At 42.3% G+C, this 8,944-nt stretch overlaps 1 non-coding gene across 1 annotated transcript; it reads right to left on the bottom strand.

The window, feature by feature from the left end:
* Window positions 1–7,167: 7,167 nt before the first annotated feature.
* Window positions 7,168–7,298, bottom strand: LOC136381668 (small nucleolar RNA SNORA33). The gene has a single exon (XR_010747146.1). It is a non-coding gene; the product is annotated as a small nucleolar RNA SNORA33 (small nucleolar RNA).
* Between the last annotated feature and the right edge of the window lie 1,646 nt (window positions 7,299–8,944).

Genomic DNA, 8,944 nt, shown 5'->3' on the forward strand with positions numbered 1-8,944 from the left:
TGTAACTAACTAGCTTAAGGAAAAAAAGGAGGATGGTGGAATTATTGGAAGGATCTTTGGTAGCTTAAATAAGAGTTACAGGGAGAGGCAGCCTTGGAAACTTCTATGACTAGAACTGGGGAATTACTCTCTGTATCCATCTCCTAGTCTGGATTCTCTCTGTATGTTGGCTTCATTTGCCCAGACTCTTCCACATGGCTGTAGGAAGCTGTGGGTCAGGTCCTTACACCTCACAATCAAAGCACAAAGAAAACTCTTCCCTTTTTGTTCCAGCAAAAAATACTGGGGAAGGGCTCCAATTAGCCTGGCTGGGGCCATTCATTGAGGCTGTGGGGTGGGCTGACAACTAACTCACTGGCCTACATTTCAGGTATTGGGAACTCCGATAGCCTCTATGTACTATCGTGATAAGTTGCTGAATTCTTGGTAGTATCTTGTTTGTATTTATAGATGGTCTAAATTAAGCACCCAAATAGTTTTGAAACTCTTAACTGAGGAAACCAATGGTATTCTTTTAATCTTTTAATAAAAACCATTATCCATAATTCTCAGAGACAACCAACTTTCCTTTAAAGATAGTACTGCCAATTTTTCTTCCTGATGCCAGACCTTCAGCTTTGGAAAAACAGTCACGTTCTGCCCAAATTATGCTTTTGATGAATGTGGTCCCTGGATATTCAGCTGGGACAGTGATCTACAGAGACAGCAATTGAAATGGCCAATAACAGGAGCCACTAAATCACGCCTGAGTGCAGGTGTGTGATTAACAGCAGGTGCTGAAGTTGTCAGAGCCGGCAAATTGGAGTCTTCCTCTCTCTTCACCTTAGCGATGCGTTAGGTTTCCCTGGAACAGAAATTTCTGCAGAAAAATAAACTTGATCACGAACAGCTGCTCACTGGATACTCAGAACAGACTGCTTTGCAGTGGGAGTTACTTTTTAAAGGCATATTTCCTGTTTTTCTGACTTGACTGTGAACCCCTGCATATCAGGGTCGAGTTTATACTTCTTCATGTACCCTCTCTTCCTGGAAGTGTTTTGTGTGCACAGAGTTGAGCCAGAGTTCAAGGGTCCCAGTGAATGTTGGGACATTGGTACCACTGTCTTTAAAAATTGTATAGAAAAGGCTCTCCAGTCTCAGGTGGGATAAGCACTGATCTTGGAGCCAGAAAACATCTGGGTTCTGGTTCTCTTTCTTGACCTGACAAACTTTTGAGCAAGAATGTGTATTAAATCAACAAGCATTTGACTGAGTGACTATTTTGTGCTAAGACTTGTGAGTAACAGTGAACTTAATAATGTCCTTTCCTTCAGGGAGCTTACAAGTGGTGGGAGGATACAAGTACAAATAAAACAATAAGAAAGATAATTTAGCTGATCAGAAGACCAATGAAGAAAGGGTGATTTGACAGAGGCTAACTGGGGAAGGCCTTTAGGGTAGGAAGGAAAAGGGTGAGATGGATGGGAGTTAGAAATGCAGGTTCTGCAATAAGACATACCTGAGTTTGTACCTTAACCGCCTCCTCTTACCATCTGCATGTGCTAAGGAGAGAGAGTTACATAACCTCTCCAAGTCTCAGTTTACCTTATCAGGTTGTTTCCAAGATTAAAAAATACATACAAAGTGCATAATAAATGCTTGTCATGATATATTCTGGCTATTATCTTCAGGGTTGGGGCAAAATAATTTTGAATGTTTTCTAGAAAGTTCTAAATTTCTATGATTTTTGTGGCCCATTTTTCTTCCTTTCTTTAAAGAGAAAAGAAAGGAAATCTTTCCAGTCACTTTCCAGGTTCCAAAGGTTTTCAGTGACATAGAAGATGGGTAATTGTTGTTTCTACTTAACTTTGTCGTCTTCTGAGCTGAATGTCTTTAAATAGAAAGAAGCAGCAATAAATTTAGCAAAGTTCAAAATCCATTACCTAGGGTCCTAGAGATATGGTTAATATCTCCCAACTTCAAGTGTAATTGTCTTTTTAACAACAAACCTGGCTAAAGAAAGACTTGGTTGATTAAAATAAATTCCAAACTAACAATTACTCTTAATTTGCTTCATGGCAGATGGTCCCAGGTGTGAATGTGATAAACCAAATGATTGGTGGCATGAGCAGAATAGATTTCCATTTCTCTGTATTTACATGTAAACAAATTAGAATGGATGGTTTCAGAGACCCTAGAGTGCACATCCCCACCAGTGGTGTGGCTAAGATGGCCAGTACCAGTGTTCTGCAAGGCAGGAGCACATTGTAGAAAACCTCTAGCCCAAGAGCAGATACTATATGTTCTACTGGTGACCCTGCTACTTCATTATAGTGTGAATCTCTGCATCCCTTAGCCCTACCTTCTCACAAACATTTTAGACATTCTCTATTTATGTATGTTATCTATCTAGGCTGAAATCTCTGTCTTATAAAATCTCTTCTTTGGTTTCAAAGCAGTATCCCCAGAAGAGTTTTGCTTAAACATTTATGGAAGAAAGAGCTTGTAAGAGAATTTTTTGGGGGGAGGGGAACAGAGTCAGAGAGAGAGATAGAGAGAGGGACAGATAGGGACAGACAGGAAGAGAAAGAGATGAGAAGCATCAATTCTTCATTGTGGCACCTCAGTTGTTCATTGATTGTTTTCTCATATGGGCTTGATGGGGAATGGGGAGGGGGGTGACAGCAGACTGAGTGACGCCTTGCTCAAGCCGGGGAATGACCTTGGGCCCAAGCTGTTGAGCCTTGCTCAAACCAGATGAGCCTGCGCTCAAGCCAGCGACCTCAGGGTTTCAAACCTGGGCCCCTCTGCGTCCCAGTCTGATGCTGTATTCACTGCGCCACCGCCTGGTCAGGAGAGTACTCATCTTGCTGATCAATATAGTGCAGTTGTAAGTTAAAGGTACCAGTCACCCACCTTTGTTATGTATTGGAGTTATTGCCAATTGAGAACAACCTGGGCATTATGGGTTTGAAATGCAGCTTTATTAATTGCCCAATAATTATCCCTCCCCTCATGTGGACCTCATGTATTTGACTGAACTACGCTGAAGGACAGAACTTAGATCAGATGCTCAGATGGGGTTTTTAAGTTCCCTCCCTCTTCACTGAATTCAGAGCAGCTGGATGAAGGTTAGAGCTGGTGTTATTTACTCACCCTATCACTGGCATGAAGCTGGGGAATGGCACATCTCACTGGCAGGGACAGTTCCTGGTGGCCAACTGCACAGTGACAAAGAGGAAAGGATTGGGGCATGTAGAGCTGAGAAGGAGAGAGAGATTTTCTGCTCCCGCTCCTGGGCCAGCAGCTAGTTAACGCAGTGTCTGTGAAGATCCCTTGTCTATACCATGAGAAGAGCTGCTCTTGGCAAACTCTCTGTTTTTTCCCCATTTTCAGGTTTGTTTTCTTTTTACATAGTTATATCTTCATTAGTCCAAGTTCTTAGAAGCCGCACACTCTGGGATCCTAACCGTGTTTGTGCTCTTAGGTCGTCTCAGTTTGCAGTCTCCTCCAATGCACCCACCCCATGACCTGTTTCCTCAGCCTGCTGGCTAATCCCAGGAGCTGCTTTCTTCTCTGCTGCTTGTGTTTGATTATGCCCTAACTCCCCCTCCCCACAATAATCTTAGATGCTGTAACACAAAGTTGTAATTTATATAAAAATTTCAGTTAATTGCTCTTGGCTGTGGTTATCTTTCATAGCTAGATTTTATCCTTACCTGGATCTCTGACAAACTGAATCGTATTGACTCCAAAATCCTTTGAGGAACAAGAAAAAATTTTCTTCTCTCAATATGACAGTGTCTAATTTAGTGTAAGAGTGATGATTGAAGGTACTGGGGATGTTTAGTGTATAAAAGAGAAACTATCTCAGGGAATATATCTACTTTTTAACATATAAATATCTGTTTCTTGTTTTTAAAATGTATTATTTGTAGAGGGTTTGTTCTTTTTTACCCAAAGTATATAACTGGGAGGTTTTTATACACTGATTTGCAGATGTGGAAATTCTTCATCTGGGGAATAGACTGCCTTAGCTTCCTGCCCCTGATGATGTGTAAGCTGAGGCTGATTGGTGACCTGCTGCAATGCTCTCGGATGTCTCCTGGGTGGGGAGCAAGGTCAGTTTAATGACTTCTAGGGTTTTTTCCTGTGCTGAGATCTCATGGTGCTTCACTGCCTTCTGTCCGCTACCCATTGTCTCGACTGCTCAAGGTGTGGAGAAGCATTTGAAGAAAAAGACGAGAAACGTCAGACTTCTACAGTTGCTGATTTCTTAGCTTTGTTACAGGCAAAACAGCTCCTGGAAGCTTTGGCCGTGAGATATTAGAAGAAGCTTGTAAAGGAACTGATAAACTAAGGAGTATTGTTTTAATTTTCAAAAGGTATCTTAAGATTGAAAGATTTTCAGAAAATTCATGCTAGCCTACAACATAGTCTGCATAATTCTTAAAAAAAAACACGTTTTAAATGGAACTTATTGGAGTGACATTGATTAATAAAATTATACACGTTTCAGGTGTATATTCTAGATACAATTCTAGATACATCATCTACATATTGCATTGTGTGCTCACCACCCCCAGACACGTCTCCTGCCGGCATCATTGATCCCCCGTCATCCTCTTCTACTTCCCTCCCCCATCCTCTGCCCTTTTCCTCTGGAATCACAATAGTCTGACTACAGTCCTCTAGTTCTTAATACCTGCTGCAGTTTTAAAATAAACTTTTAATAACTCAAGTGTATAGACAGGAACGTGCCCAGGTCTTGTGTATAGCTGGATGGGCTATCACCAAGTGAACACGGTTATATAATCACCATGTAGATGAAGAAATATATTATGCCAGGAACAGAACTGTACCCTGAAAGCCTTCCACCTGTGCTTTTTCCCAGTCTTCATCCCACCATTTCTCTCCAAAGGCAATCATAGCCTGATTTCTAATATTATGGGTAGGCATTGCTTGTTTTTTTAGTTTTATATATTTACACCAGCAGCATGTAAGCATTCCAGTTGCCACGTTCCTGTTGCTTCATATTCTTTCCAACACTTTGTAGTACCATGTATTTTTACTTTAGCCATATTGGTGGGTGTGTAGTAATGTGATCAAGATTTTTTTGTTTGCTTTTTTTTTTTGGTGAGAGAAAGAGAGAGAGATGAGAAACATCAACTTGTGGCTCTGGCACCTTGGTTGTTTATTGATTGCTTCTTGTATGTGCCTTGACTGGGGGTTCCAGCCATTCCTGTGACCAGCAACCTTGGTCTTCAAGCTAGTGACCTTTGGGCTCAAGCCAGTGACCATGGGATCATGTTGATGATCACACACTCAAGCTGGTGACCTCAGGGTTTCCAACCTGGGACCTCAGTGTCCCATGTCAATGCTCTATCTACTGCATCACAACTGGTCAGGTTGATACCACCCAGTTTTTAAAGTTGCATTTGAAGTGAAATTGAACGCCTTTACTCCTATTTGTTGGCAATTTTTTTTTTTTTTTTTTTTTTTTTTTGTATTTTTCTGAAGCTGGAAACGGGGAGAGACAGTCAGACAGACTCCCGCATGCGCCCAACCAGGATCAACCTGGCACGCCCACCAGGGGCCACGCTCTGCCCACCAGGGGGCGATGCTCTGCCCCTCCGGGGGCATCGCTCTGCCGCGACCAGAGCCACTCTAGTGCCTGGGGCAGAGGCCAAGAAGCCATCCCCAGCGCCCGGGCCATCTTTGCTCCAATGGAGCTTTGGAGGGGAAGAGAGAGACAGAGAGGAAGGGGGGGGGGGATGGAGAAGCAAATGGGCGCTTCTCCTATGTGCCCTGGCCGGGATCGAACCCGGGTCCCCTGCACGCCAGGCTGACGCTCTACCGCTGAGCCAACCGGCCAGGGCCTTTGTTGGCAATTTTTAAATTGCCTATCCTCCTTTTTAAAACAACCTGCTTATGTCTTTTTCTGGATTGTCTGCTTTTTCCTGTTTGGCATGCAGACATTCTTTACATATGCTATATATGAGTTTTTTGTTGTTATATATTTTAAAATATATTTTTCTACTGTGTTTTTTATTTCACTGTTTTGATGGCATATCTTAATGAAAAGAAGTTCTTAATTTTAATATAGCCCAATTATCAATCCATTCCTTTAGATACTTTTTGTATATTATTTCAGACATCTTTTTCTAGCCCAGGGTTATGAAACAATATCTTATGTATCATCTATCACTGTCATTTTACTTTTATACTTAGATCTAAAATCTACCTGGAGTTAATTTTTGTCTGTGATATAAGATAGGGGTCAAGTTCCCCTTATTTCCCCAAGGATATCCAATCTGTCTAGGAATGAGCCTTCCTAGCAATGCAAGATCACACTATCCAGCCAAAAGTCAGCTATCTCTGCATCCTTCAGAGTAGTTTATACCAAAAGGAGGAACTGTGGATTAAAAAAGGGGGTTCTATGGAAAGTAACCTCACAGGGTGATCTGAACATAAATTTCTAACTGGGCAGGTCATGGTGGGTAGTCATGCCTCAGGTTTATTATTTATTTAGTGCAAGGTTTTAAGCCAGTGCTGGTCAGTTTCTGTGCATCTAGGTTAACACATGTTTGTTATAGCAGAAGTAATACTCCTTGAAGGGGGTATTAACCCTCAGGAAAGCACATAATTCTGTTACCTGTCCTGTAATCCAATCCTCACCTTGCTTCATCGAATCTTATGTCCCCTCCTTAATTTCAAATGTGTAAAAGAAGCTGCAAAATTGTTATTCTGCCAAGCATTTGTGATCTTGCTCCTTGGCTCAAATAAACTCTCAGAAAAATTCTCAAAAAAAAAAAAAAATTCAATTGGCTTGTCACCATTATTGAAAAGAAAAAATTTTTCCCACTGCTGTGCAGTTCCAGCCTTGATATAAAATAATTGTCCATAAAACTGTGGGACTTCTCTGGACTTTCTGTTCTGTTCCAGCGGTCTTTTGTCTATTATGTCTTAATTGCTATAGTTTTATAAGACTGACTATTTTTGGCCAAAGGGCATTTATTAAATGCAAAGGCATTTCCACATAAAATTTTGAATTAGTTATCAATTTCTGTAATTTAAACACTAACTGCTGGGATTTTGAGAAAATGGTTAAATCATTAACTTGTCTAATCTATATAGAGGTCTTAATATTTTTATTAGATTTATTCTTTGGTTTGTAAGTGTATTTTTTTCTAAAGCCATTTTCAAGGACCTTAATGACTTAAATGTCTTTAAGACTTGTAACATGGCCTTACTATTGCCAGCTTTCCCTAAGTTTCTGCAGAAACACATTCAGGTAAGCAGATTCATTGGCTGTACTAAGTTTTCTTTTTAAATGCATGTATCACTTAGCCCTGGCCGGTTGGCTCAGTGGTAGAGCGTCGGCCTGGCGTGCGGGGGACCCGGGTTCGATTCCCGGCCAGGGCACATAGGAGAAGCGCCCATTTGCTTCTCCACCCCTCCCCCTCTCCTTCCTCTCTGTCTCTCTCTTCCCCTCCCGCAGCCAAGGCTCCATTGGAGCAAAGATGGCCCCGGCGCTGGGGATGGCTCCTTGGCCTCTGCCCCAGGCGCTAGAGTGGCTCTGGTCGCGGCAGAGCGACGCCCCGGAGGGGCAGAGCATCGCCCCCTGGTGGGCGTGCCGGGTGGATCCCGGTCGGGCGCATGTGGGAGTCTGTCTGACTGTCTCTCCCCGTTTCCAGCTTCAGAAAAATACAAAAATAAATAAATAAATAAATAAAATAAAAAATAAATAAATGCATGTATCACTTAAAATATTATTTTCTATTTATTTGCTTGTACATAAAATTATAGTGATTAATTTTTAGTGCAATATAGTCTCTTTTAATTGATTTATTGGGGTGACACTGGTTAACAAAATTTAGGTGCACAATGCTACAACACGTCATCTGTACACTGCCTTGTGTGTTCACCACCCCAAGTCCAGTCTCTGTCCGTCCCCATTTATCCCTCTGTGCCCTCCTCCACCTCTTCCGACTCCAACTAAGACAGTCACCACACTGTTGTCCTTGTCCACGAGTTCTTTTCTTTTATTCTCCCTCTTCTTTATTTTTTTTATTCATTTCTAGAGAAGAGAGAGAGATAGAGATAGAGAGAGAGAGAGAGAGAGAGAGAAAGGGAGGAGAAGCTGGAAGCATCAATTCCCATATGTGTCTTGACCAGACAAGTGCATGGTTTTGAACTGGTGACCTCAGCATTCCAGGTCAATGCTTTATCCACTGTGCCACCACAGGTCAGGCCCTATTCTCCCTCTTTTGCTCAATCTCTTCACCCCCATCACCCAGCAAGTCTTCCCCCTTCAACAGCTTCAGCCTGCTCTCTATGAGTTTGTTTCTGTGCTTGCTAGTTCATTTTGTTCATTAGATTCCACATATGAGTAAAATCATATGGTACTTCTCATTCTCTGACTGGCTTATTTCACTTAGCGTAATGCTCTCCAGGTCCAGCCATGCTATTACAAAGTGTAAAGCCAGTAGCCACGGCCACCATACAGCCGCGTGGTCCATCTGTGCAAGTTTGCATTTGATTCAGACAGATGGTAATGAAACAACAGAGCCAAAAACTGGTGGGCCATTACCTTTAATCCTAGCTTGCACCCAGTGGGTGAGAAAATACACACGGTGGGAAAACACTTCCCTTTCCATTCAGGGCTCCCAAAGCCACTGACTTATCTGAGTATTCCTAGAATCAAAGGTTTCTACCTCACCAGCCTTTTTTACCTGTTTCCCATCACCTTCTCTCTGCACAAACTCTGCATAAACTGGCTTCTCCTTCAGCACTCTGCCATCTTGACTGTCTCTCCTCTGCAATGCTGATGGCAGGATCTGAGAGAGTGAGAGCCCCCAGTCTGCTTCATTTTATAGTGTAGAAATTAAAGCCTTTGGCAAAGGTCCCTACCGTGCAACCAAACAGCGCTGCGATTGGCCCATCATGAAAGCTGGAATGCCCA

Source organism: Saccopteryx leptura, chromosome 9, assembly GCF_036850995.1.
Source record: "Saccopteryx leptura isolate mSacLep1 chromosome 9, mSacLep1_pri_phased_curated, whole genome shotgun sequence".
NCBI classification, from domain to species: domain Eukaryota; kingdom Metazoa; phylum Chordata; class Mammalia; order Chiroptera; family Emballonuridae; genus Saccopteryx; species Saccopteryx leptura.